Here is a 27,726-nt window from a genome sequence, read left to right as displayed (position 1 = left end):
TGCAAGACTTTTTCTAATAAAAACATTCCACCTCCCTTAATAAATTTGTCAAAATGAACTTTGTTGAATATTGTTTTAATGCTATAAATATGCATATTATTTTGGAAAAAGTGAGACAATAATATGTACTAGGGCTGAAGCTGATCACAATAATTAATTGTGATCAATTGTGATTAATCATGTTTAATTGTCAACTGGTGTATACAGACTCAAAAAATGGCAATTATTGAAAGAACTACACAAGCAGAGCAGTAATTAAGTCAAAACTGTACAAAAAATATGTATTTTGCATTTAATATTGAAATAAAACCATTGAATATGTTCTACCTCAAAGGTGTCCAAAGTGTGGCTCAGGGCCATTTCTGGTCTTAGAAATGTTTTTCTTCGGCTCATGAATGGAAACAATTTAACTAAGAAAACAGAAAACAATTGATGAACCCAAATAATATTGTCCAGGGATTTCACATATATTATGGCAACATTTGCCATTAAGTTATTTATCCAATATAATAAGAATATAATAAGAAACAGAAAATAAAGTTATTCATATTGTGCATGTTTTAAATTAAAAGAAACTGCAAATTGTACCAATTTTCTATCTGATCAATTGATAAATGATCAGAATTATCGACAACTAAACTAATTGTTAGCTGCAGCCTTAATATATGAAATGTAAAACTAATTTTCAGGACAGTTGAAAGTGTCCGTGTGTGTGCTTGTGTGTGTGCTTGTGTGTGTGCGCGTGTGTGTGTGCGTGTGTGTGTGTGTGTGTGTGTGCGCGTGTGTGTGTGTGCGTGTGTGTGTGTGTGTGTGTGTGCGTGCGTGTGTGTGTGTGCGTGTGTGTGTGTGTGTGCGTGTGTGTGCGTGCGTGTGTGTGTGTGTGTGTGTGTGTGTGTGTGTGTGTGTGTGTGTGTGTGTGTGTGTGTGTGTGTGTGCTACTCTGCCTCAGTTGCTGTTAGTTAAGGATGAATTATTGGCACAAATGTTAAAAAAATTCTGAAACTGGTTTCAGTTTGTATCAAAACAACTTGAAGACAGTATTGGTTTATATTTCGCCTCATAAAATCGTTCTTTGTTTTGGTACGTTGACTTCTTGGGCTTACTTTTTGTGCCTAATGACATGATTTAGTAGATTTTTAAAGGTTAGGACGGAGTTTAGCAGACTGGCGTGTTTTACTTCCTCAATTTTTTTGTGATCCCAGATCATGTTTGATTGTGTTCATTTTTTGTGTAACTTTTGACTCAAAAAGCCACAATAAATCCTCTGTCTGCAGGAGGATATAAAATTTTAAAGTAAACCTCAAAGCCGCACCAGTTTAAGCATAATTTTAATAAAGCCGTTTTACTGAAGTGCTGTGTACTCAGACTGATTGTCGAGATAAAACTTGCAGCACAGCCAGCGGTTTTTTAAGCTTATACGTCTGTTTGCTTGATTGCATTGTGTTAGTTTGCACAAACCTTTGCATCAAAAGGCTTTTGTATAATTATGTAACTTTGGTTTTCAAGATTTTCTCTTTGTTTTGAAATGCCATTGCTTTTTAACACGGCTTGCATTGCAGAGTCTTTTTTTCTGTTTTGTTTCATCCAACACTTATGTTTTATGAAATCTTGTCCTCTTTCCTTACTTTTAAATTCAGTGCTCATCTTTTGTCTATAAAATAAAATATGGGCTTTAGAAATAAAAATAAAAGAAATCCTTGAAGTGGATTCCAAGTGCTACCTTGGTTATCAATTAAGCTTAATTAAGAAGCATTAGAAATCACTCAGCATTCTTTTGGGAGACATTTAAAATACTTTTCATGTTCTGTTTTGGTTTCAGTTGAATTTTATCCTTTTTTTTTCTAAATTCATTATATTTTTCTTTAATTTCACAACCTCTGTGAAAAAGACATTAGACTTTTCCTAATTTGTTTTTATGTTTGACCTGCTGATTCTCATTAGTTTCCCCATTTTTATTTACATTTTGTTTACATTTAGCCAATTAACACGTAATTATACGTGGAAAATATTTCAAAATTATTTAGCGTAGATTCATTTCTTTACATCCCAAAAGCCTGACCTTAAGTCCACCTTTCAGAGCAGTGGTGTCCCCAAAGGGGGGCCACTAGGGGGCACTGGCCCCTTAGAGAAAATCATGTTTGAGTCATAAAGAGAAAAAAATTCTTTAAACAAAAACAAACCTGTAAAACCCAATAAATAAAATGTAAATACACACTTAATGTTGATGTTAACAGTTGTGGTGCATTTAATGAATAAGAAGAAAAACACAGTTCTTAGTATTTTATCTGCTGATCACTAATGAAGGGATCATTTGTCAAATTATTGGTCCAGCTTTTATTGCTCTTTTAGAAATGTTTCATTGTGATGCTGACTCTAATTCCTGAAGATGTTTTGTTTTCAAGCTGTCGAAGAATTAATTTATCATTATTGTACAAAATCACCATGTTGACATGTGACTTTTTAACTTCATAACATTAAAGAGGAGCTACCTGTCGCTGCAGAAAACTTTTATTGTTTAACAAAAAAGGGTTTAGTGAGAAACTCTGCCTCATGATGCGTTGAAAGGTTGAGCCAGATCTTCATCTCACTGATGAAAAAAGAAACACTGAACTTGATAGACAGCTCTGGATTTTAGAGACAGAGAGCCCTAAAGTCCTAAAGCTGTTCGGTTTTAACTCGCTGGCAGCTTGTCCTTTATCTTGATACACATTGAAAAATGACAAGCAGTAATTCAGAGGCTCCTTCTCATATCTCCAGATGACTACATGGTGGCACTGACTCTTTTCTGTAATTGTTTTGTTACTTTCTTGAACAGTAAAAAAAAAGACCCAGCAGTGTTAAAGACTGCTGCATGTTTTAATAGGTTGGCAATGTTATTTTCCTTCAAACTTTGCACTTCTGCTGACTCCCACCTCTGTTCAGCAGTAGTATGAGGTGTAAAATTAAAGTTTCCATCACTTGTCACCAAAAGATGATGGGTTTAGTGACCCTGCTGGACCCTGGAGCAGAGCAGCCTGATAAAATCAGTTTTGAGTCGGGAGTTTAGAAGCAATCATTGTCTCTGTGGCTGCTTTACTTTCCTGCAGCTCAGTCTGTTTTAGAATGAGTTTCACATCTCTGTGGAGAGATGAAAAGATGCTTTGATCTTTATTGTTTTGAGGTTTCCTTATTTGATTGAAGTTATTTTGGAAAATTACCCTTGGGGTTCTTGTTTGATCAAGGTTTAGTCTGGATGGTTATCTAATTGAGCTTTTAAAAGCTTAGTCTTGTTGTTTTTATCTGAATAATCCCATGCAGTGTTTCTTTGAGCATTACAATTACTCTTATGTGATTATGCAAAGGAGAAAAAGAACCCTGAAGGGTTTTGTTAGGAGTCTATGCATTTGATTAATATGCTACTTACATCATCATTGGTGCTGCATCTAATGATTATTTAGTATTTGATTAATCTATCAATTATTATTATCAGATAAAAATGATTAATGGAAGAACAAACTGGCACTTTCTACTGAGGTTTTATTCACCACCTAAACCTTTTTCATACAATATTAGAAATACTTTAAAATATGCAAATTTTTAATGAAAATTAACATTATCTAAAATGCAATAACATTGAATTCCTTTAGTAATGCTGAACCAGGTGAAGAGAAAACTTTGCCAACTTACAAACTTATAAAAATAAACTTGTATTGCCTTTAGGGCTGCAACTTTTAATTATTATAATAATTGATTAATCTATTGTTTTTTTATATACATACAAAACAATTAATTGACTGATCATTTAAAAACTTTGACACATTTTGCAATACTAAAAGTACATAACAATTGTTAGTTGCAGCCCTAATGACTATCAGAAACCTGAACCAGGTGAACTTCAGAAATTTTGGCTAAATTCTTCCTTTGAATATGTTTATTTTTTAAATAAATTGCCTTTCTTTGTGTCTGAATACTCCAGTTGATTATTAATTGATTACTAAAGTAGTTGGTGATTATTTCAACAATGGATTAATTGTTACTAATCTGATTCATAGTTTCAGCCAAAAAAAGAAACAAACAACTAAAATATACCTAAAAAATACCTAATATTTTTCTAAAACCAGCCATAAATCACTGGAAGCTTTTCGTATTTTCCTCTCTTGGATTCATTCACTCAATGCTGTGCAAGAGAAGAAACTGGTAGCTGACAGAAAAATAGGCTTATTTGCACTTGAGGGTTGTGTTTATTTGTTAAACTTCTTCTCCAAACAAAGATGCGTCTTGAACAGAGAAACATCTGTGCTAAAGAAGCGCACTTCTTTGTTATTGCCGTGATGAATACGCACTGAAATAACTCCACAGATCTCCAATCATGTGGAGTTAATTGTGTGTGCCTACAAGCACTTTGAGATTGGCTCCAGATGTCAGAATGCACGCTGTTTGACTTTTGCAAAGGTTGTTGCACTTTCAACCCCATAGAGGGCGCCAAAGTTGCACAACCTTTTGGGAATCCCTGTTTTGTGAAATTCAGCTTTATGTTGGATCTGAAAAGTGTGTTGGATCTGAAAAGTGTGTCTCTTTAGCACTGAATGTATCCATCTGAAACTGTAACACTGATGTTAGTAAATATTTTTTTTAAGTTTTGAATTAGACTATTCTCTACCACTGTAATTAAATCAGCAAAAATATGCATTAAATCTTAAATCACATCTTTTCTCTCTCTCTGCTTTTATTGAATTCATGCCATCAAATAGATTAATGTTCTGTCTTAGGGAAGTGCAGCACATTATTGCTGCCAGTAGAGGGCAGTGTTGGATTGGGGTCACAACATGAAGAGTTTCTGTGAATGTTGCTGACATCTTAACCAATATGAGGAGAAGAAACGCTACAGCACATTTGCCGTTTCCTTTTGGCTCTTCAGCCTTTTTTTCCCACTCTGCCTCTTCAATAAATCCAGCTAAGTGGCTTTTAAGGACATAGTTACTTAAACAATAAAAAGCTTTGGTCTGCCAGGAGTAGGAGGCATAATGGGGGCGTTTTTGATGTTCTAACAAGAACGTTGTTCAACAAGGAACATTTTAATGCGTTCTTGTGTTTTAATTAAATTATCTTGTTCACTTTTATTTGGTATTTTGTGTAGCTTGGTGTCATTTCTCCTTCCCTTGGCTCAGACATATGAATGGGAATTTTCATTCAAGTTTTCTTTTCTTTCTTTCTCTTTGCTTTTTGAGTTATTTACATGAGTTTTCATGGCTGTCAGATATTTCCTTCATGATCCCATGCAGCTGTTGGAGAGTCAACTGTAAGCCAGAGGGACCTGCAGCCTACAGACATCAAATCTGTCAAGGAGATTGTTTAAGCATTCGGGAAACAATAGACTCCTTCTACAGTTAAAATAAAAGCTGGCCGTCCCTGTGTTGAGAGAAACCCAACAGGAATAGTTTATTATGCTTTTTCTTTAAAGTTTTCAGTAATGCAGCTGCACCTATAACAATACAAGTCAGTGACCCAGGAGGAGACGCTCCCTAAATCGGATCTGAATGTGCCAATCCTTTTAATTCACCTCTTTTTGGGCAAGCTAGTAAAAAAATAGAAAACAATATAAACATTTAAGAAGATCTTTAAGTTTCAATATTATTTTTTGATGACCTGAAACGATTAATCACATTAATTGTGATCAATCGATTGTTGAAATAAACTTCAACTAGTTTAGCAGTCAATTGATCATTGACTGAAATATAAAGACTCAAAAAATGCAATTTCCTGAACCATTAACGCATTCAGAGATGTAATTAGGCCAAAACTAGAAAGAAATGTATACATAGCGCTTTGAAGATTTAAAAAAAAACTGTCAATAAATATGTTTATAGTTTTTACTTCATTTGATTCAAATTTTACAGGATTTTGTGCTGTTAATCACCTTTTTGTACCCAATAATCAACATATCAGCTCTGCTCTTTATTGATGTTAAGTCAAGCAGAAAGATGAAGAATCTATTCAGCACCAGATTCAGACTTTGCTACAAATTATCAAGCTTTCACTAAAGGAATGCTATTATATTTTATAATTTGTTACTATTCCAAATTATAAAAGGAATTGAAGGAATTATTTCCATTTTTATGTATGTCTTATTTATAAAAAAGAGTTGAATTAAAAACCTGCAGAATGTGACAATATTTTATCTTATTAATCATTAGAATAATCAATAGATTCATTAATAATTAAAATAGTTGCTAACCCTCATTTATCATTTACCAACATATATAATTAAAAATTTGTTTTTATGTAATAATAAGGTCCATTTAACAAATATTCAGTCCAAATAATTTTTTATTATAATTTTCTGAGAATATATACATAAATATTTTTTCACATCTCTGTTTGTTCTAATTATAATCTCTTGCTCTGCAATTCCTGAGTTAATGAATATATAAACTATGGGGAAATTTACTGTCACATCACATACTTTAGTGGGGAAAAAAATATTATATAATGTCTTTTTTTAAACCACAAAATCCAACCAGTTTTTCCTAATAAAGCCTCCTACTTTACATCAACCAACTGGTCAAATACATTCCTTAGATACCAGAAATTAAGTCCAACACATGGCAGTTAAAACATCATAATCTTCTAACTACTGCATGTGGGAAGCCCTTTATTATTGTAAATAGCTTGCATTGATTTTGCGATGAGAAAGAGTCACAACCTCGGATGACCGTCCCGCCCATCGGCTGCCCTCGGTTTGTTTACCACGCTTTTTACGCTGCGCTCCTGTTTAGAGTGGTATTGATTGTCCCTGTTTCAGCCATGGATTAACAGGGTTTGGTCAAATCAATATGAAATCAGGAAGTGGAACAGGAAAATGAGATACCGTTTCGCCATTTTCCCCAAGCACTTTACGTAATGAAAGCTGAAGAGTAAGGCTACAAAAGGAAGATGGGAGCACATAAAGTTGGCAGATGGCCTGTCTGTTCAGATTGGTGAAGGTAAAAATTGATGTCATAAACATCCTACTGAGTAAGGATGTTTATAATAGACTTCCCTAAAAGCTCTGAAAGTGGCATTTTATTACTGCTTTCCAAAGGCCTCCAGACGTTTTCTTTGGATTTTCAGTCCTTTTTTCTCCATAGACTATTGTTAAAAAGGCTAAATCTGTTTACTTTTTTGCATCGTCAATAAGTATTTTAATATCAATCAGTATTTTTCCACCTAAAATGTCAAAAGAGCTTCTACCCAAAAAGGTTGCTTCCCCCCCCCCCCATCTACTTTACAACTTCTTAATCATTAAAGTTTTAACCTTGGCACGTTTTGTTCTCAGGACTTTCCCTGATGCAGTTTTCTTTTTTTTTAGATTTTCTTAACTGCACACTTTTGAGAAGGAGCTAGAACAAAACCCTGAGTAGGAAATGGACAAAAATACAAAGAAAATAACCTTCACTTTGTTAGCATGTCCATTGCTAATGCTAAGGAATGTTTTGAAAATCAGAAATATAAGGAAAAAGGCAGAAGGTCGACTTTTGTAGGGCTGCAACCAATCAGTACTTTATTTATCTACGATTAATTGATTAATCAGATTTTAAAAATGGACGTATTCTACAGATTTTTTATTAGAAATGCATTAAAAGATGCTAAAGAACCTAAATAATTAATTTTAGTGTCTGAAATGCAATAACGTAGCATTTGTTTGGTAAAGGTAAAGATAAAACTTTAGTTGTTTACAGACAAAGATGTTTTTATCTTAAATCCAAATTGTGTAAATGTTTCGTATAGTTTTGGCTTAATTTCTGCTCTAAATATGTTTTTTCTCCCGCAAATGGCTTTTTTGAATCCGTATAATGCAGTCAGCAATTAATCAATTACTGAATTATTTTGATTAATCACGACTAATACGATTAATTGTTTCTGCCTTAGACTTTTACGCACTTCTGCTTATCTGAATTTACTTTCATATAACAGCTAACATGAATTATACTGCAGTATATTATTGCTGATGCACTGAACTGAGTTGGAACAAAGTAAACAAAAAAACTGCAGAAAAAGGATGAAGATGATATAAAATGTAACTTTATATCCTGCTCTAGAAGAAAAGGCAGACAAATTTTGCTTGGACTATAACCATAAAGTTATCGTTGTTTGACTCACCATCCCAGATGACATCATAGAAAACTACTGAACACACTCTTGCACATTCATGGGTAACATGTTTAGATGTGCTGACTGGAAATTGGAGAACGCATGACTCCCTGTGAATGTGGAGCAATCGTATTCTGCATCAGCGTGCTTTTCAAGTCCGCTCCTGCTTGCCTGGATGTGCTGACTTGGATTAGGACCGCTGATGACACAGCATTCAGGTTGACGTGTTCAAGCTGCAACCCATCTATTCTTTCGGGATCCGGCATGTAATGTGCCATGACGTCTGATTTGTCTGTCTCTGTCTGTCTGCACGCTGGTTTTTTTTATCTCTTCCTGGTTTAGTGTCTGTTCAGAACTTCTGGCTTCACTAAAGCTTTATCACTAACTGGCGTTTCGCGCTGCTCTTTTTGGTTTGCATACTTGACACAAAGAGTGTTAACAATAGCAACTCTCATGTATAATGAGCAATAAGCCTTCAGAATCTGTTATCTGGTTTGGTATTATTGAAGAAATTTCCACCTATTACTGCAGGATTTGTTGACGAGAAGCTGCACATTTTCCACATTTTGCCTCATTATATCCACAAACATCAATGTGTTGTGTTGGTATTTGATGCAATTGGCCAAAACAAAATGGCAAAGTGGAAAAAGATGCATCATTTTCTTTTTTTGTTATGCGAATAGAATTCTTAAAAGTGTGGCATGTTTTTAATTCAAGTTCCTGGAGTCAGACATTTAGATTTATTGTTTTTTTAGTGTATGCTTACTAGTTTTTCACACTAGGAAATAGAGATTAAACAATTAATCGATCATTGAAATAAAGGTCAACTAATGTAGTAATTGAATAATTAACAGACGAAAGAAAAAAAATGCTGTTTTATGAAAGAATAACATACTGATGCCAGTGATTATAAGAATATCAAAAGTAACACATTTTGTATTTAATAAAAATAATATATATTTTTTGTCTATGAATTTGTTTTACCCAGAACTCTTCAAGTGGCAGTTTCAGATTCACCTGGTCAAAATTATTACAAAACAACAACTCCTATTTGGTGTTTCTGTTCAACTATTAATTTATTAATTATTACTGTTATGTCAAGCAGAAAAGGATGAGCTCTTCACATGTTGAGGTTAGAAATGTTTTTTAGCTGCAGATGCATTCTTTGCTAACCAAACATGCACTGAATAAACGCCATGCTATTGCATTTTAGGCAATAAAATATTTATTTTCTACTTTAAAGAAAATTGAATTAGAGAACCTACTTTCTATTGGTCGATTTCAGAAAATACCAATGAAATACAATGAATTTTGCAGTTGCATTGTGGTTCTTCCTTCTATGTTAACATTGACTTCCATCCCCCTCTGAGCCTCTGTTTCTGTTTGACAGTCTTGGCCTCTCACTGCTACAGCTGACCCAGTTCTGCTGGTCATCTTCTCTGTAATCAGTCGTATAAAGTGAGTAATGCAGTCAGCAGCTATCTCAAGAACTGGAGCTCAGCAAATCCTGCATTACATTTCATTACGTTGCCAATTGAAGTCGGCCAATCTCTCCGTTTCTCTGCTAATTTGGGAAGCGAGTCGGTTTCATTTGTGCGGCGGTTCCTGGAGTTTTTATTTTAGATAAATTGACTGGGCTGCATGCCATTTGTCATAATTTTGTTCCTGCAAAGTTCCTTTCAGTCACCCATTGTCTGTCGACCACAGAGGCTTGACAGAGAAACTGTCCATGACAGTATTTGTTTGTCAGATGTTGGTTAAAGTGGGAGCCTCTCCCTCTGGCAGGCCTACTGAGCATGCTCAGTAGTGGATCAAATCCTCGTTTTAATTTTATTTGGATTCCTGATCTGAAAAGAGAGCTACCGGACACCTCCAGGCTTGTAAGAAGCTGCAAAAAGACAATAAAAACCCAGATTTAGGAGTCTGTGTGTCTTCTTCTGGGAGATTGCATTGTCTGTGAAAATCAATACAAAAAAATAATAAAAAAAAAAGAGTATACAAAAACATCAAACTGTGTATTCAGAAAAATAGATGAAGCCCCTTTTCTCCTGTCCTGGACTCCAAAAAATGTTAATTTCTGTGGCTAAATTTGGTGCTGGGCTTTAGGTGTCATATTTTATATCTCTTCTGTGTTTTCACTTGTTTTTGTTGTGGTCTTTGATGTTGTCATTGACTTTGCGCCATGTGCTCCCAAGTGACTCATTACACTGGAGAAGAAGAGCTGATACAGTATTAAGCTCATAATGAACTGTGTTCATCATTTTTATGAGTCTTCTGTGGAAATCAAGGTGAGTAAAACCAGATTTATCTTACTCTGCATTTACCTGGATGTGCTGCTCTGTTTTTAATACAGAAAAATGATCAGAAATTATGTATTTAATATATTAAAATATTCAATTGGTAGGGCTGTAACTAGGGATTATTTTAGTGATCAATTATTCTGTCGATTAGTCCGACGATTAATCCAATTAATCATTTAATCTGCTAAAAAAATTATGAATATTCTGCAGAATTTTCAGGATTTCTGACACAATATTAGAACTACATTAAATGATGCAAATGTTGTTTTTTTGGGTTGGTTAATCAATTTCTGATGATAAATTCAATCATTCATTAATCACAATTAATTTGTTTCTTTCTTGCAGTCTGAATTGACTGTGAAATATGGTTTGCTCTTAATTAACTAACTTTCCACACTCCTTCTTACACTGTGCAAAAACACAAACTCTTGCCAAGTATTTTTGGTCCAGTTTCTAGTGCAAATAAGTCAAAATGAACTTTTTAGCAAATGATACAAATAATTAAATAATTCCTTATTTAATTAATATTGATTTTAAAAAGTGATAGTTTCACTGGCAGATTATTTCTCTTCTGACAAGACATTTCCCCCTTGTTATAAGGGAAATAATCTACCTGTAGCATCTTGCTAAACAGCTACTTTGTCTTATTTCAAGTGTACTAAGATATTTTCACTAGAAGCTGAACCAAAATAAATTTTTTGGTTTTGTGATTTGCAGTGCTGGGTTCCCTGATCAGATTTCTCAGCTTTCTACTGCATCTCTAATTGTTGTCAGCCTTTCTCCCGTTTGTTTCCTCCAGCTCTTCTGACTTTTCTGTTGCATTAACCACTTTGTAAGTTTGAATCTGTTTTTCCTCTCCTAAGAAGAGATTTTCAGACTATTTGTCCTCTGAGAGTACAGTGTACTTTGTGCAGGACCTTTGATGATTGAAGCTTTTGGTTCTGTATGAAAGCCTTTGTTTTTGTGTTCCCTCTTTGTTGGTGTGTAAACTGAGCTTGGTGTTTTAATCCTCTGAATGTTGGGTTTTTGCTCTGCCCGATCGTGCTTGAAATGCCACTGATGCGATACTCACAGTGTTTTCGAGCCATGAGCAATCGCCTTAGAAACCTCCAGTCTAGTCATGATTTGCTGCTGAGAAAGTCCCTCTTTGCCTGGAATCACAATCTGCCTGCAGATTCCTGCAACTTCAGACTTCATGTAAATGTAATTCAGTGTTATTCACTGGAAATTCTCAGTGTTGAGAAAGTATTCATATGCTTTAAAACATTTTAGGGCTGAGACGATTGACCGTCCCGGAGTGTAAAGATTCTTACAAAATGCATTTTGAACAACACACTCAGAAGTAATTAAGCCAAAATATGAATACATTCTGCATTTAAGATAAAGAAGCAAACTTTGTCTGTAAATTTGTTCCATCCAGAACTTCTCTAGTGGTTTTAGTAAAGAAAAGAATCCTAATAATTACCTTTTGCTGTCTTATTATTAATCGGTTTATCAGAAAAATATTGATGTGAAGTCCAGCAGAATAGGCTGAGCTTTTCACAATATTGAAAGTTTTTATTTCGCAGATGCATCATTTGCTACAATGATTAAGCATTCATGGATGGAAATCTTTGCATTATTGGTTCCATAATTTCCCTTCTGCCTGGTAATTACACACAATTTTGAGCTGGTTTATTTCATAAGATCCCAGTAAAATACAACACAGTTTGCGGTTTTAGTGTGAAAAAACTTGCAGGGCACTTAGTAAAAACATTTATTTGTGTTTTTAAGGCCACTATAGTCTTTAATTTTCCAACCACATTTGTGTTTGTTGAACCTAAGTGTATAAAGCATAATGCATCCACCAAAGCTGAGCAAAGTTTATCTACTTCAACATAATTCTAGTGTCTTGAATTAACTCACACCTTCGCTCCTGAAGCTGAATGTTAAATTATTCATATCCAAATAATTACCGTAGCGTTGCCTGAGTGCTGTAAAGCCAAGCTGGCAGGTTTCTGTGTGATGACAGACATAAAGTGCTCGGTTATTTTTAGCAGCAGCTGCACAAGGAGGCCCTGAATCTACCTGATTAAGGAATGAAGCGCGGTCAGCATGTGGACCTGAGCTGCTGCGGGGGCGCGGCCTCATGCTACAGCGACTCACTATTGGTGTTTTGACTTGCAGCCTGTGGAATTTGTGAATCTTTGTGCTGCCAAGGCTCACAAAGCAGCCTGAACAGCAAAGCAAAGCGGTTTTCACAATGACCTTCAGAGAGATGTCACCAAAGCCACCGGGTTGAGAAATATTATGAGTTCATTGATCTCCTGGCCTGATTCACTGTATTTACACGTTTATTTTTTCCACTTAGCCTTCACCCTGAAAGAGGTGAATAGACAGAGAGATAAAACTGTGTGTTTGAAGTTGCTTGTACTGTAGTGTGTAAGAAACGATTCCCGTCCTTTAGGGTTTGTACCACAACTCTTCTCTTTGATCCCTGCTGTTATGTTACATGATAAAACTTGTTGTTTCGTTGGATGTCTCAGTTCTTATCGGGTTTGTTTTCATAACACAGATGGAGGAATATTTGGATGTTTCTTGGTCTCATATCCTCAAATCAGACTGGGTAGCACCAGTCCTGATGTTTTTCTGCCCACTTTGTAACTTTTACAATCCAAAGAGCCATTTCTGTTCGCAGTAAATCTAAATAAAACCTATTTACAGCAGCAAATGTTACATCACTTTTTTGATTTTGATGAACATCTACTAGATAAGCTGAGTTATTTTTAAATATCCACTATTTAAATATCTTCCACTGTGGAAGAGCTGCACATTGCAGACCCCTGGCCCAGAAAGTAGCATATATGTGTGATAGTAACAAGAAATCATTTGAGTTTCAGTAGGGTGCGTTCACACCAGCTTTATTTAGTCCACTTTAATCTGACTCCAGTTTGTTAGAGGAAAGAGGACGACATTGCGATTACGTGAACCTAGCGCTAACATAGAGCTGGTCTATAAATCAATAACAGTACATATTGCAATACTGATCAATACCAATAGATAATACATCTGATAGAATATTTATTGAACTCTGATTTAGAACCGCACTGCATTCTGGGAGATGTAGGCAGAGGAAACGCCTTAGGCGCTCAGCTTCTCACGGCTAGCTAAGCAGAGTTGGTGGCGTTAGCTAACTCTTTCACTCATTGGTTTTCTTGTAACTAACTCACTCTTTGGTTACCTAGCAACTCCCTCTCTCATTGGTTACCTGGCAACAACCAGTTGGGGAACTTGCGCAGCAGCAGTTTAAAGTTTGCTTCTCCTCCGTTCCTCAGAACGGCTTAAAAATAAAAAATAAAACCGCATTGAGTGAAAACTGTGAATAAAAGAGGAAAGATCACACAACTATTTTGGCTGTATTTCAAAAAATTTAAAACGAGAAAGGAATCAATAATTATTGATAATGACTCATTAAAAAAAATCCATATTGTCTAGCCTTAAACTAGCAGGAAAAAAAATTGTGTGGTTTTTAAATAAATACAAAAAGGAAATCCTACAACTGCTAAAATCTGGCATTATTCCATTTTAGTTTACATTTCATGAAGGACGTGTCTTCAGAGGTTTTTATGTCGTTTCCTTCAGTTGTTCTTGTTGCAGCGCCACCGTAGGCGAGGAGGGGAACGAGTTTTTTAAAGGGTTTGGTTGGTTTGAAACAGTGCACTGTAAAAACAAACAGCAGCAGCTGAAAATGTGTGAAATGGTTCAGTTTTGGTCCCAAATCATACCAGGTCTACCAGACTATCAGGCATGAAAACACCTTTAATCAGAAACTCATTCATAACCCTGGCAGATTTTAAGTAAAATCTCTTTGTTTTAACCGAGAAGTTTGTCTGTGGTCAGAAACTTGGTTGTGTGACAAATACGTTTCGCACTGCTCTTTTGCAGAACCTATTAGTCTGGTGTGTCTGAATGTGACTGTTCAGGCAGCTGGTGCTTTTCCACCTCCATTTGACACATTCTGCTAATTACAAGAGCACAAACACCCATCTTTCCTCCATGCGCTTGCTCACTGCTGTGCATGAGACTGGTCATCTCTGCCCCAGCTCCCTGAGGACAGGCAGGGAGTGGAACTGTTTATGCATGTGGTTCTCTTTCGCTGCCGCTCAGTAGGAGCAGAAGCCCCTGCAGAGTGCATGCAAAGCGGCTCTGACTCTGGTGCCTCTCTCTCCATTGGCCTCCAGCTACTGGGAGTTGCAGTCACTGAACATGCTGCCCAGAGCAGCAGCAGGTAATATTTTGCACCTCTGTGACAAAAGGGAAGAGCGTGGGAGTGCAGGTGGAAGAGGAAAGAGCCAAAGACAAGAGCGTGTGGGCAGATAGAAATGGCTCCTTTGAGAGTGGATAAACATGTGAACACTTAGTACTTCCTGTTTCTGATGGACTCTGAGTGGGCCGTTAATGAGTCTGAAAGCTTCATCCTTGGCACCTGTCAGCCAAGATGAAGATGAAACGTCTAGTGCAGGCCGCAGCTGAAGAGAAACACTTCATTTCTCTTTAATGAATAATAGTTTATTTGAGTTTTAAATGTCTTTTTTCCCTCTCTGCTCCATCCTTCTGATGGTGTGTACCTAACAAAGTGAACATGACAATTGCTTAAGACGTTCAAGACTATTGCGTACTTCAAAGCGCTGTGTGGTTGTTGTAGCACAGAGGATAAATATTAACCAGCAGCACTAAACTGGCTGGTTTTGATGCCTCTCTTTTCCAAGTACAGGTGGCAGCATATAAAATACATGCTTGCTAAATCTTTTACTAAACAGATCTGTATGTTTATTATGATAACCGTCACGCACTTTCCTGATTCTCTTTAAGCGAATGTATTATGTAAAATTTATACTTTTACATACAGTATAGTCTAAGCTTTAAAAGTACACCCATTAATTTTTTGGCAATAAGTTAATCTATTTTGGTGTTTGGAAAATTAACCATTTCAAAAACATTCTGATTAAGTCACTTTCTAGGGCCACTGTCCTCTTACCTGGCAATCCAAGCCGAGCTCCTCTACGCTTGGTCAGCTGGTTTTAGCGCTGTACAATGGCTGCTGGAAAAGTCAAGTGTTTTGTTTTTGACTTGCCATTAAGAAACCACTTGTTGCGTTTCTGTTGCTTGTAAGCTTGTTGCAATAAGTCAATTAAACATATGATAAGTTAAAATGACGTAAATAATTTCCATTTGCATGACTGTTTTTTATTTTCTGTTTCTGTTTTTGTGAAAAACTGGATGACAAAAGGCTTCAGTCTGGTTCTGAAGGGCAGTTTTGTTTGTAGTGAGTTCTGTACCACTTTTATTTGTTGTTTCAGTTGTTTTGTTTATTTTTGGTGGATATTTGAAATGATTTCCAGTTCCAGTGTTAAATGTAATTTATAAATTAAAGTTTCTTGATCTTTGAGAGGGTGTACTTGCATTGCTTTTATTGTTAGGGACAATATTATTGTTTATCGCAATAATTTTTGGAACAATAGTATAAAATTTGTTATTGTTGATTGTGCAGGAGGCTCCTCTTTTGCTTTTCAAAGATGTCTAGTTGCATAATTACATGCCTGTGTGCGAGTATAAATGGTCCATTGGCCCTTTTTGAGCTACATGACCACAGATATGTTTCACCAGACATAAAATCAACTGAAAAGTTGGACAAAGGACTTTGGATGATTTAGAAAAACTGTACAAAGAGTACGGGTCAAAGATCCTGGTTTCTGCATGCTCTGTTATTGTGCAACATCATGGTTTTAGCTGTGCTTCCTGTAGCTTTCATTTTTGTCATCTTATGATTTCTATTCCTTTGAATGTATGATAAATATTAACGTGCTTTAATTACTTTGATTGATGGTTTTGCTACTTTGTTTGTTCCCCTTGCTCCTGTGGTCTCTGGCTTTTACGAGTCAAACAACCCAGCAGTGATAACATCAAGGAATGCGAGTCCACCAGGTTATGTTTGCTCTGTTGCAACATCTAATGGTGCTCTGCACCAAAATAAAGTGCAGTCAAGTTTTTTTCTGTTGTTGTTTGAGAATAAACAGACTCTGCATGGCCTTGATTTGACTGTACCCCTACTTAAATAGATTCTTGGAGCAGTAGTTAGTAACTCCCACTCCCACTGAAGTGGCTGATGAGCTGACTGCTTTGAAATGTTTCCACTGTGAAACGCTGACCCAGGCGGCGCTTCCCGATTTATTAAAAGAAAACAGCAACAAACAACACGTCCCTTCAATCACAGCAAACCCTGAGCTACTGGCTGGATCTTAGCTGAGAAGATTTTGAATCACAAATGTGAAACATTCTGAGCTTCTGACGACAAAGTTTTTCCTGGTTGCCTCAAGGTGACTGAGTCAAACTTTGTGGGTGTGATGGTGACGTTTTTACTGCTTACTTGAAAGCCGGATAAATGCAATGCCCACGGATATTTCTTGCAACTTTGCATCAGTTACACTCTGATAAAAATCTTTTTGGAAACATTACGACAACTTCCAGTTCCAGGTTGAGTCAGAGATCCACTGAGTGATTATTTTTCCTGACTTGGGAGTAAAACTGAGGCCATAAAGTTTGTTCAAAAGAAAAAGAATTAAACTGAAAAATTATTTTGAAACTGGAAAAAGTTTGAGAAAGTGGAAGCCACGAAGTTTGTTAAAAAGAAAAAATCTGAAAGTAAAAAAGGATTTGAAGCAAACAAAGTTTTGAAACTGAAAAAAAGAATCTCGCTGGAAAACAAAATTATAAATCTGAAACTGTTTTGAACAATTTTTTTTAGTTTTGCATCTTTTTCTGGTTTCAAATCAATTTTCCGTTTCAAAACAATTTTTCAATTTCAAATCTTTATTTTCACTTCTTTTTTTAAAGTTTCAAAACTTTTTTCAAGTTATAAATCTTTTATTCAGTTTCAAACTTATTTTTCAGCTTCACTTTCGAATCTGTCTCAGTTTAAATTTTTTTCTTTTTGTTATATTTTCTTTTTTCTAATCATTTTGAACAATCATTTTTGTCCCCAATTTAGCTCCATATTTAAAGTCAATGAAGCTGTTCTTAAAGGCATCTTGTGGAAAATCTGTGAGATGATGATGTCTTCCTGGGGCTGAAAACTTTCCCCCAGATGATTATAAACTGACAGCTAACGCTGATGGCGGCTTTATGAATTTTTTAAAAACTCTCCCACATTACACAGCACAAACAGAGACAGCTGAACAGCTTGCTTTAATTTTTCTCTCTGACACCTTTTTATTGCACAGGCTCTTTATTTGCTGTGCTCTCATTTTCAATGGGTTATTAGATATGTCACATATCCTCCAGATAATTGCTGTCCCCTTCTCCTCGTCTCTGGAGTTTTTTCTGTGTCCCAGCTGGTGGTCATGTCCTGCCAGGTTTGGAAGACCTCCCTAGAGGGAGACCGAGCGTTTTAACTGAGCCTACACCCCTCTGAGAAACTGAACCCTTTTTGCATTATTTATTAAAAAAAGAATGGTCAAAGTAGTTCTCAAATGACTTATTACACATATGATCTAGATTTTTCATCTTTACTTGTTATATAAAGTAGATTTAGCCTTTGTAGATTGGTTATATTAAATGGGACCTATTATGCAAAACCCACATTTTGCTTCTTTTTGACTTTCCATTTTTGTCTGCCCAGACTGGTCCCAGACAGTCTGGGCTTTCTCCCATTCACTTGGATTTCTCTGACAGAATTTCAACTGGGACCACCAAGTTGTATTTTTGGCAATAAGTAATTTATTTATTTTTTTGTCTGAGAAATAAACCGTTTCAAATTCAAAAACCTCTCGATTGTTGTACCTGTTACCTAGCAACCCTAGCAGAGTTCTGCCCGTTACCTAGCAACCCGAGCGTTCCGCCCGTTACCTAGCAACCCAAATGAAATTCCAGCAAGTTTGGTCAGCTGATTTTAGCGCTGTATTATGACTTCTGGAAAACTCAAGTGTTTTGTTGTTGACTTACCACCCAGAAACCACTTGTTGCATCCTGATTGTGCAGGAGGCTCCACTTTTGCTTTTCAAAGATGTACGGTTGTATCATTGCACATCTGTTTGCCGCCATTTTCAGGTACAAGTTTAAATGTCGAGTTGAGGGACATAGCCAGCAGCAGCTTCTTTGGATTTAAAGTAACAAGAGGTCCTAAAACAGCTCATTCTTAACTGAGCAGACTGGAATCTCATTATGTAAGAATGGAAAAAAATTTTGCAAACATGTTTTGCGTAGCCTGTAATCATAACCCAACCTTTTTAAGGAAGCACAATAAGTTACATATAAACCTTTATTCTTCTGTACAATGCTAAGGAGCAGTGGAGTTGCTCTGAAGATAAGTTTCTGTCTGAAGAGTGACCCCTCACTGCACCCATTGTTTGGTCATTGTCTGTGCTTTCACATCCTCCTCAGCTGCAGGCTCCCTGCTGAACCTGCTTGATATTCAGTTCTTTCTCACCTTGTTAGCACAACTGCCAGCAACTAGGTAGGACTTAAATGGGATCCAGAGGTAAGTGCATTGTTTTTAGGTCTTAGATGTGTTTACATCAGCCTTCCTCATTCTCTGGCGCAGTGCAGCCATGATCAGTTCGCTCTCCATCATGTACATCTCTGTCAGGACTTGCTAAAGAATGAGCTGGAGGAGGAGCAGCTGCACTCTGAAAACTGTTGGGATTTTAAAAAGACCCATCCGGTTAATCCTGCTTCAGTGCAGTGGAAAAGAGTTTGCTAGCTCCAGATTTTAGAAACTGAAGCAGAAGACAGTTTCTCCGAATTGATATATTCAAGCATAAAAGCGGCATATTCACTAATATGAACGGATAGAAATGCTTATAAGAAGTTGTGTGCCACCTCTGTTAGATGTTTGAATCCAGTTTGAGGAAAAGAAGAGTCTTTAAAAATGTTTTTTTTTTTCTGTATTAATGATTTTAAAATGTCTACAGTATAGTTGGAAACAGTAGTATTTCGTAAAGTATTAGTGTTTTTGAAAAGCTAATATATATATTTAGCTTGCTACTCCTATAAGGGGAAAATCAATAGCCATGATAGCACTGGTATGATGTTAGCTAATTACAAATGAGTAGGTACGCTACACATATAAAGTGGCTTGAGAATGATAAATAATCTGGTGTTGACATGTTGGTATGGGGGGAACCAAATGAATATCTGTTTAAGGCCCAAAAAAGGCTTGGGTCGGCCCTGGGATCAATTACGTATTTTTATTTTTTAGTGGAATTTGACTGAAATTGAGAACTCCTGTTTCTACCCAATCTTCCAAAAGTTATATGCTAAAAAAATATTTGAAAATGTATTTCTTCTACCTAAATTTATTTAACAATATTTACAATTTTTCAAAATTTACTTTATAAGACATCATAATTTGCACATCAGGTTAATATTTTTGTCAGCACACACACTGGCTTGATTGACAGCACTAAGACCCTCCTCTGTGTTCTGATTGGTTGTTTCTAGTTGACACTGGGAGGAGTGGGAGCTCGTTTTTTTCATAGATTAAAGTCAGTTTCAACAAATATTTAAAATATACTTACATGTGTATTTGATTAAAAAAAGATTACATGCTGCAACTTTAATCAAAATACATTTTACAAATTACTTTTTTACTCTTGTTTGAGTAATTACCTGAACAGCTACATTTATTTAAGAAAAAATATTACTTATTTTGGACCTTGTATCCTCTTCTACTTGTTTAAATCAAAGCATGGACGAATATCCAGATAAATAAATAATTCACATTCAAATCATTTTTAATTTTTTCAAAGCTAAATCCCTGCTTTACACTTTAGTCTTTTTAAATAAAGGAAGCGTTCATTACTGTGCAGTGCATGCACACTGGGCCGAGCTGGACCTGCTTCACATCCGGGCTGTGACATCATCGCCTCGCTGGTTCCATTGCGTCCTTACTACTGGCGCACGCCGCTCTGCCCCGCGGGCACATCAGCAGCAGCAGCAGCAGCGCTGTTTTCACCAGACGCTCCCCCAACTATCAAGCTGCTGCCTTATCTCTGGATACGACGTGCTGGCTTCTCGTTTTTCTCCCATTCCTCCTGGTTGTTCGCCCGGTTCGCGTCGCTTGCCCGGACAGCCTGGACATTCCGCGGAGCGTTTTTCTTTGTGAGTACTGACTGACTCGGGGCTTTGCCCCGACGCGACAACAACAGGGGGCGTTAATTGCATTGATTGTGTGATGGTTGCTGCTAGCAGAAAGCTATGGAGGTGAATGCCGTCTGTGATGCGGCTGCATGCGGCTCGGACCAGGCCACCACAGCCCCCTGCGTGGCGTTTTGTTTCTCATATGGCTTTTGTGTACAAACAGCTCCGCTGCCGTCCAGATTCTGCGATTTTTGTCCCGCGTTTGCCAGAAGCACCTCGTTATTTTTGCTGACTGCGTATCCTTAATTGCTACCCTTATTTTTATTTCTAGGGTTAAAAAAAAAAAAAAAACAACACAAATCAGCATTTCCAACCCGCAATCCTTAGAAACCCACCCAGATGCACCAAAGAACATATTTATAACTGAAAATATTGTTTTGGTCATTCAGAACCCTGAGCTTTCAGTTTGTTTTTATTTTCAAGACTCCTGCATGTTTTTTTATGTTGATTCACATCTGGTTTTAATCTGATTTTAAGTCATTGGATATAAATCCTGATTTAACACACAGTGAAGCAGCATTTCCATATTTCTGAAGTGTTTGCCATCCCCTTAACTGCAAACAGTCCTGAAAGCGCTGCTGTTTTTTCCCTCCCTCTGTGACTCCATTCCAGTAATCTGCATCAAGATCCCAGTTCCCTTTGCTTCCAGCGCTGAACTGCACACTGCACTGTGGTTTTCTGGTGCTCTTTGAAAGCTAATCACAGTCAGTAAGGGTGTAATTATGCTGCATTAAGCTACCTTTCCTGCAGTGGCTCAAACTGACCTCTCATTAACCTGCCAAACACACGCAGCACAAACTAGCTAAACATTTTATTAAGATAGCTGTTTGGATCTTGTGTTTCGGAGCAGAAATCCTGGAAAGAAGTAAACAAGGGATCAGCTGAACCTGTTTCTCGTGTTTTTGGAGGATGTTTGCGGAGGCATTTTGCTGCCGCTGTCATGTGCTCATCTGGAATCATCTGGAAAACAAACCCTCGTTTCTCGTCAAATGCAATACTCTGGGTGGGACTAGTTTGATTAGGAAGGTTTAATTATCATAAGATATCTCTGGGTGTTTACGAAAAGCTTCGGTACGCCACATGCTTGAAACACACTTTCAGTTCTGATTTTAAATGCTACATTTATTTCTGTGTGAGGCAAAAAGAGGAATCATGCCTGAGAAGAAATTCTTACTTCCCATTTGCTGAAGCAAGGTTAAAGGGATTGTTGCATTGAAAAGGTTCTGGAAAAATGCTAAACAGTTAGTACTTTTACTCCTTTACCAGTTCTATTTGCACCAATATGCTAATTTTATGCCTGTGTACAAATAATTTTGTATCCATGCACTTAAACCACGTTGTTTTCATTTACTTTGTAGGTTTTTGTTAATATTTTGATGAATTATTTAGTTAAATGTTTATAAAAATGCTCAAACCTTTTGTATAATTTAATCCAGTTGCATATTAAGATCTGAAAACTTTGCGGCATACTTCGTTCTTACAAAATTTGACAAATTATGATCCCTTAATCCATCCAAAATAACTGATCTGCTTGAGTCATGCAGCCAAATTTAATTAAGATTAGATTATGAGTAAAAAAGAAAAATATTTGAAATTATTGATTGACGAAGTATCAACTGCCAAAAAGTTGGATACAAAAACAAAACACAAACTATTTATGAGGCAGGATGACCAGAACCCCTGACATTTTTCAGTATTAATCTAGATTAATTGGTCCCGGAATCTGATGCTAACATATATATGAATTCTGTCACCTAATTTGCAAAAACCATAGCAGTTCATGTCAACACCACTGATATAACCTTTAAACTGTCATTTAACATTTGTTGGTCTAAAAATATATATTATTTAGACGTAGCAATTGTTCTGTATATGATCGAACGTGAAAATAAGTTTGATAAAATCATGTTGAAAGACACCGAATATGAAGATAATGTTTCCCACTTAAATGCAGGCCAGCTATAAAAATTGTTCACAAGGTTCAGGCTAAAGCTGCTATTAATTTGTTTACAATTTAAGGGTTTTTCAACATTTAAATAATCTTTTAAATGTTTATTACAGTTAAAAAAGGAACGGTATTAGCTTGACTCAAACTTATGATCACTGGATTATTGACACGACCTCCTTTCCTGTTGAGCAACACAAATCCAGTGCATTTGTGTCATGATTAAAAATAAAAAATAATTTGTCATCTAACGTGGAAACACTCTGTCATCACTGTGTTGCTGCAGCTGTTCGGACTGGAAATGACAATGCTTGCAATAAAACTGTCACTTTTTATTTATAAAGCCGTTTCTGTTGTTTACACATCATAAATAACTATTTAAATGTGATTTCTCTATCTGTATGATGGCTCTGGTGATGCAGAGAAAGCATGTAGCTTTTGAGCTTGAATGTTCAAAAAATAGCATCTGAAAATGTGGTACAGCACAATTATGTAAATATACCGCCATATTTACTACTATTTTGTTTTATTTATTGCCAACAAAAAAAGCGAAACGATAAAAAACGCAATATCCCACTGAAAGGTAAGGATGACATGAGTTCATTCATATTTAATCAGATAAAATAGTTATTGCTTTCCAGTTTGTTTTTTTTAAATATTTTTAAATTTTTAATTCAAATTAAATATTTATATATAAAACATAGATATCTATTTAAAATAGATTCATTGCATTGAACCTTAAAGTTGAAGTATGGTGTGTTGCACAGTCTACCCAGAAGACTTCAGTTTGGAAAATATAACTTTAAATTCCTGAAACGGACATTTTTCCTTCTCTTTCTAACAGCAGCAGCCCTCAGTGCACAAAGCTGCTCCCAAAATAAGTTTGTCAAACGTTTGTTTGTGATGTTGCATTCTGTAGAGTTGCTTTACTGGGGCTTGAGATCGAGCACTGATTTGTCAAGAAGGGGAAGTTTAACAGGCGGCACCGAAAGCGAAGGTGGAAACTTTGATGGACATCTAAAGTTGGGAAGTTGAATTGTGGTTCATATTTTGGCCTTTGGAGGAACCCTGACGCTGATCGCATGAGGAGCAGCTGCAACAGATGTCTGGCCAGCGAGGGTCACGGGACGCTGCTCTTACATGCCTTAAAGGACCGTCGTGGTTAAAGGGGAACTATTAAATCGACTCTTTAGGTGTCAACTGCTCCTAAAAATAGTCACTTAAAAAACTCCTACCCTGCTGTTTTGTGGCAATACGTTTATGTTTTTTAGCGTCTGGAAATTGAGCAATTTCAAAAACCTACGGAACGCAAAGTCACAAATCAACAGGCACTGACCTTTCACCTCGTGACCACGCCCAGCCCTGTCACCTAGCAACCCCAGCAGAGCTCCGCCCAGTTACCTAGCAACTCAAGTTGAACTCCAGAGCGTTTGGTGGCATTAAGCAGAACATCAATTAATCTCACGATACATTAAAATGAGGTTGATCGTTTCCATTTGCACGATTCTAACAGAGACTTTAGTTTCCATTTTATTTGTTGTTTTATTTATGTGAGATATTGAAAATATTTAAAAGAGCCAGCTTAAAATGTCCTTTATAAGCTAAAGTTTACTGATCTTTGACAGTGTGTTCTTGCATTATCATGTAAGTGTTTTGTTGGTAACTTACTATCCAGAAATCACTTGCTGCATTCTTGCTAATTGTGCAGCAGGCTCTATTAATGCTTTTCAAATATGTACCCTTGTATAATTTTTATTCATTTTCAAGCATTGAACTTAAACTTGTTGTAAAAGGCCCTAAAACAACTTATTCTGAAAAAAGCTCAAAATTGACAGAACTGAATGGTCTAAAATCTAATTATCTAATAATGATTTTATAACGAACATGTTTTGCATTGTCCATAAACCTATCCTAACCTGTTCAAGGAAGCATAATAACAGGTTTTGATTTTTAAAAAATGGTCTGCAAACATTCAGCGCTGTAGTTGGTTTGTGGGATTCTTACACAATCATTGAAGTGTAAATTCTTGTATAAAAAGGCTGAACTTTCATGTTTTTTGCTCCACTGGTTTTTGTAATGTTAGGGGGATTTTTCCAAATGAAACACAAAAAAAGCAGAATCTTATTTTACTGTTGAACAATCATGTGTTACTGGCGTTTTTATTACAGTTACTTGTTTTTATAGGCTAAAAGCTCAGTGATTCCAATAGTTCGTCTTGTTAATGCTTAGTAATTAATGCTAAATGTCATGTTTGTGTTCAGTTTGATGGCCCGTTCATGATTGTTGTGCTGAGGGCTACTAAATGTGGCTAATGCAGAGCAGCTTTCCAGATTCAACAAACTCCTGCTGGTCGTTGGCTGATTTATTCTCTTTGGAGGAAGAAGCCTGTTTCTATGGATTCACGGGTCGCTTGATCGGCTGTGTCACCTTGACCCACTTTGCACACAGTCGCAGCTGCTTTAAGCGAGATGCCAATTTAATTATATGTGAACAAAAAAAAGAGAAATCTGATTTGTTGCCCAAATTGCCTGCTGCATTCTGCTCTTGAATATAAAGGTCTAAGGTGAAATCTTAATGAGCAGCTGAAGCAGCAATCTAATCTCTGTTGTTCCCATGGATCGAGTTTTGGTTTATGGTAATATTCCCATGGATGTTCTGCCGGATTCTTGAAATATTTCACATTTGGTGATAACAAGAACCCAATAACACCCAAATAAATGACAATTTGAATTCCTTGTTTATGTTGACATGTTCCAGTTAAAATATCCATGTGGGCGTTGTTGTTCCTGCAATGGGCTAAATGAATTTAAACTAGAGTAGTGCGGCCAGTCAGTTTGTGTAGAAATACACCGATCAAGGTTTTCCTGGGAGAAAAAACAATCTTTGAAAGCTAAAATGCAAATTCCAGTTTTTAACCACATTGAAAAAACACAATATCTTGCATTCATTATACAAGTAGGGGACTTAAAACTTCATTACAATATTTTGTAGAACTATTGTGATAACGCTAAAAATGACTAAAACGTCATTCATTACTTATTTTTCAGGACACTGCATGGCACATCGTTCACAATGATACCAACACAAATATTGTTCCTGGAAGACAAAATAAGCTCCTTGAAGAAGTGAAATTTATTTTCCTGAACTGCACATCATAGCTGGAGAAAACAGTAAAAATAACAATTCATAGGATATTGATGAAAAAGTACTAGTTACACTGGCAGATTATTTCACTTATACAAGACATTTTTCCCATATTATAAGTGAAATAATCTGCCAGTAGAACCAGCATTTTATCAATATTAAGAACTAAAAACAAGCTTCTGTATCTTGCTGAAAAGTTGCTTCTAAGTTAGTTTTGTCTTATTTCACTAGATTAAAAAAAAACCTGGTAGGATTTTGTGTTTTTAAATCGTGTCAAACCAAGAAAGCTGTATTTCAATTCAGGCTGTAAGATAGAAGAAGAGAACAAGCTGTTGAGCAGATAATAGTAAGGTTTTGAGCTTTCAGCTTTTCACAGGAGCTTATTCACAAAAAAATTTGATCTGAAATTGTCCCATTGATCGACGCATCTGTAGCAACAATTCAAGTCCAGTTTGACCTACAAGAATTTGTTTTTGCAGTGCGGTTGAACTTTTTTAAGCTTCATAGTTTGTTGTTCTGATTCTAGCAGGAAATGACTCTACCCTTCACGTGATTTCCCCAAGAATTACGTCAAAATTTGTGCTGTTAGTTAATGTGATATGATTGAAGCCCCATTTCTGGCAGTTTGACATGTTTTGTTTTAATTTTATGTCACATTTTCATTTGTAAGCGACTCTAAATGCCCTTTAAAAGCTCTGCATGCCTGCAGATATTACAGTAGATATTCCAGTTAATCCCACTTGGTGACAGCACATTGCTTTTTGCCATGTGGCCTCTTTGCAACTGCAAAGCTCCCCTAATGTCTTTTTTTGTCTTTTCACTCGGCGTGCCCCCGAATGCCCTCTCATAAACTGCCCATTCTGCCTATTCAGCTTAACCTTTGTGGGGACGGCTATTCATACTTCTGGTGGTACTTTTCGTGAACCGTTGCAGCTCAACTCTTTCATGCTTGTTAGGAATGCCTACCTGATAACATGAAAGCCTGAATCGGTTCTTGGTTCTCTTGTCAAAAGATGTGTTCAGGTTTCTTGCTTTGTAATAGGATTAGGATTGTGAGCTTTAACAAGGGTTGGACCAGGGCTACAATAAGAGCTGGTGTCTGGTGAGTTTCAGTTGGATTTGCTTTAAAGTTTTTCCTTTGCATTATGCAGATTTAGTTTGTGGATTTTTCTTAATGGGTGATTTAGAGAAACAGCATGAAGTTTTATGTTTTAGGACAAAGAAGAGTTCGCTTCAAGTTTTAGTTTTAGACATTCAGACACAAGTTATAAAAACTCTTTATTTGGTTATTTATTCCTGATAATATGAAAAGATCAATTCATTTTCTCACCAAATTTATTGTTGCCATTTGGACCCAATTTACTTCAATTTCTCCTTGTAAACAAACCATTTCCTAACCTCAAAATCCTGTTTAACCACACTCATTTTTCTTTAGAGTTAAATGTTGTTGTTGTAAAAATGTTTACATTTCTCCAACTTTCAACAGTACGCCATGTTTCCATTTATTTTGCCGCTGACTTATGGGATGTTTCGACCTCTCAAGCTCAATTTACGAGCAGATGTGTGTCATATAAACATATTCCCCAACAGTAGATGTTACCAGATTATTTTAAATTACCTTTTAATCTTAATACAGGACAAAGGCCGTTGGGAACAAAACATTCACTGGTTTCTTTCGTCCAAAGCTATCCAGTCACGTAAATCACAGATTTCCTTTTCTTTTGAGCTTCGCGATGAAAAGCAGCAGTTTAACTTAAGGTTCAAGGTTTGGCTCAGCTTGAGGAAGTTTGTGGGTTCTGATCAACTCCTTCACTGTAGGAATTACACGGGACGATACATTATTGGTGAGGACGTTCACTGTAGTTCACTGTAGTTCACTGTAGTTCACTGGCGACTCAAGCACGTCGCTGCCCTCTGCAGGTCAGCAGTAGAAACTGAAGACTGCTCTGTTTGAGTTTCAAACGCACCACTGTAAGTGACGAATTTGACCTTTCGAAAATAAGTTTGCTAAATAAAAACACGTCAGTTTTTGATAAAAAAAACAAAAACCTT

The 27,726-nt window shown here is 36.3% G+C and overlaps 1 protein-coding gene across 18 annotated transcripts in view; it reads left to right on the top strand.

Annotated features, from left to right (window-relative positions):
• The window catches only part of LOC129353294 (pleckstrin homology domain-containing family A member 5-like), a 121,902-nt gene that overhangs the window by 40,277 nt on the left and 53,899 nt on the right, over positions 1-27,726 (top strand). Inside the window, exon 1 of one of the 18 annotated variants that reach the window (XM_055023573.1) lies at positions 20,345-20,546. The exons of the other annotated variants lie outside the window; for them this stretch is intronic. The gene's annotated coding sequence lies outside the window, so the exon portion shown is untranslated. Of the gene's footprint in view, positions 1-20,344; positions 20,547-27,726 lie in introns of those variants that run through there. 18 annotated transcript variants of the gene reach the window in all.

Source organism: Poeciliopsis prolifica, unplaced genomic scaffold, assembly GCF_027474105.1.
Source record: "Poeciliopsis prolifica strain line A6 unplaced genomic scaffold, Auburn_PproV2 SCAFFOLD001, whole genome shotgun sequence".
Taxonomy (NCBI): domain Eukaryota; kingdom Metazoa; phylum Chordata; class Actinopteri; order Cyprinodontiformes; family Poeciliidae; genus Poeciliopsis; species Poeciliopsis prolifica.
This window is presented reverse-complemented; position numbering and strand designations above follow the sequence as displayed.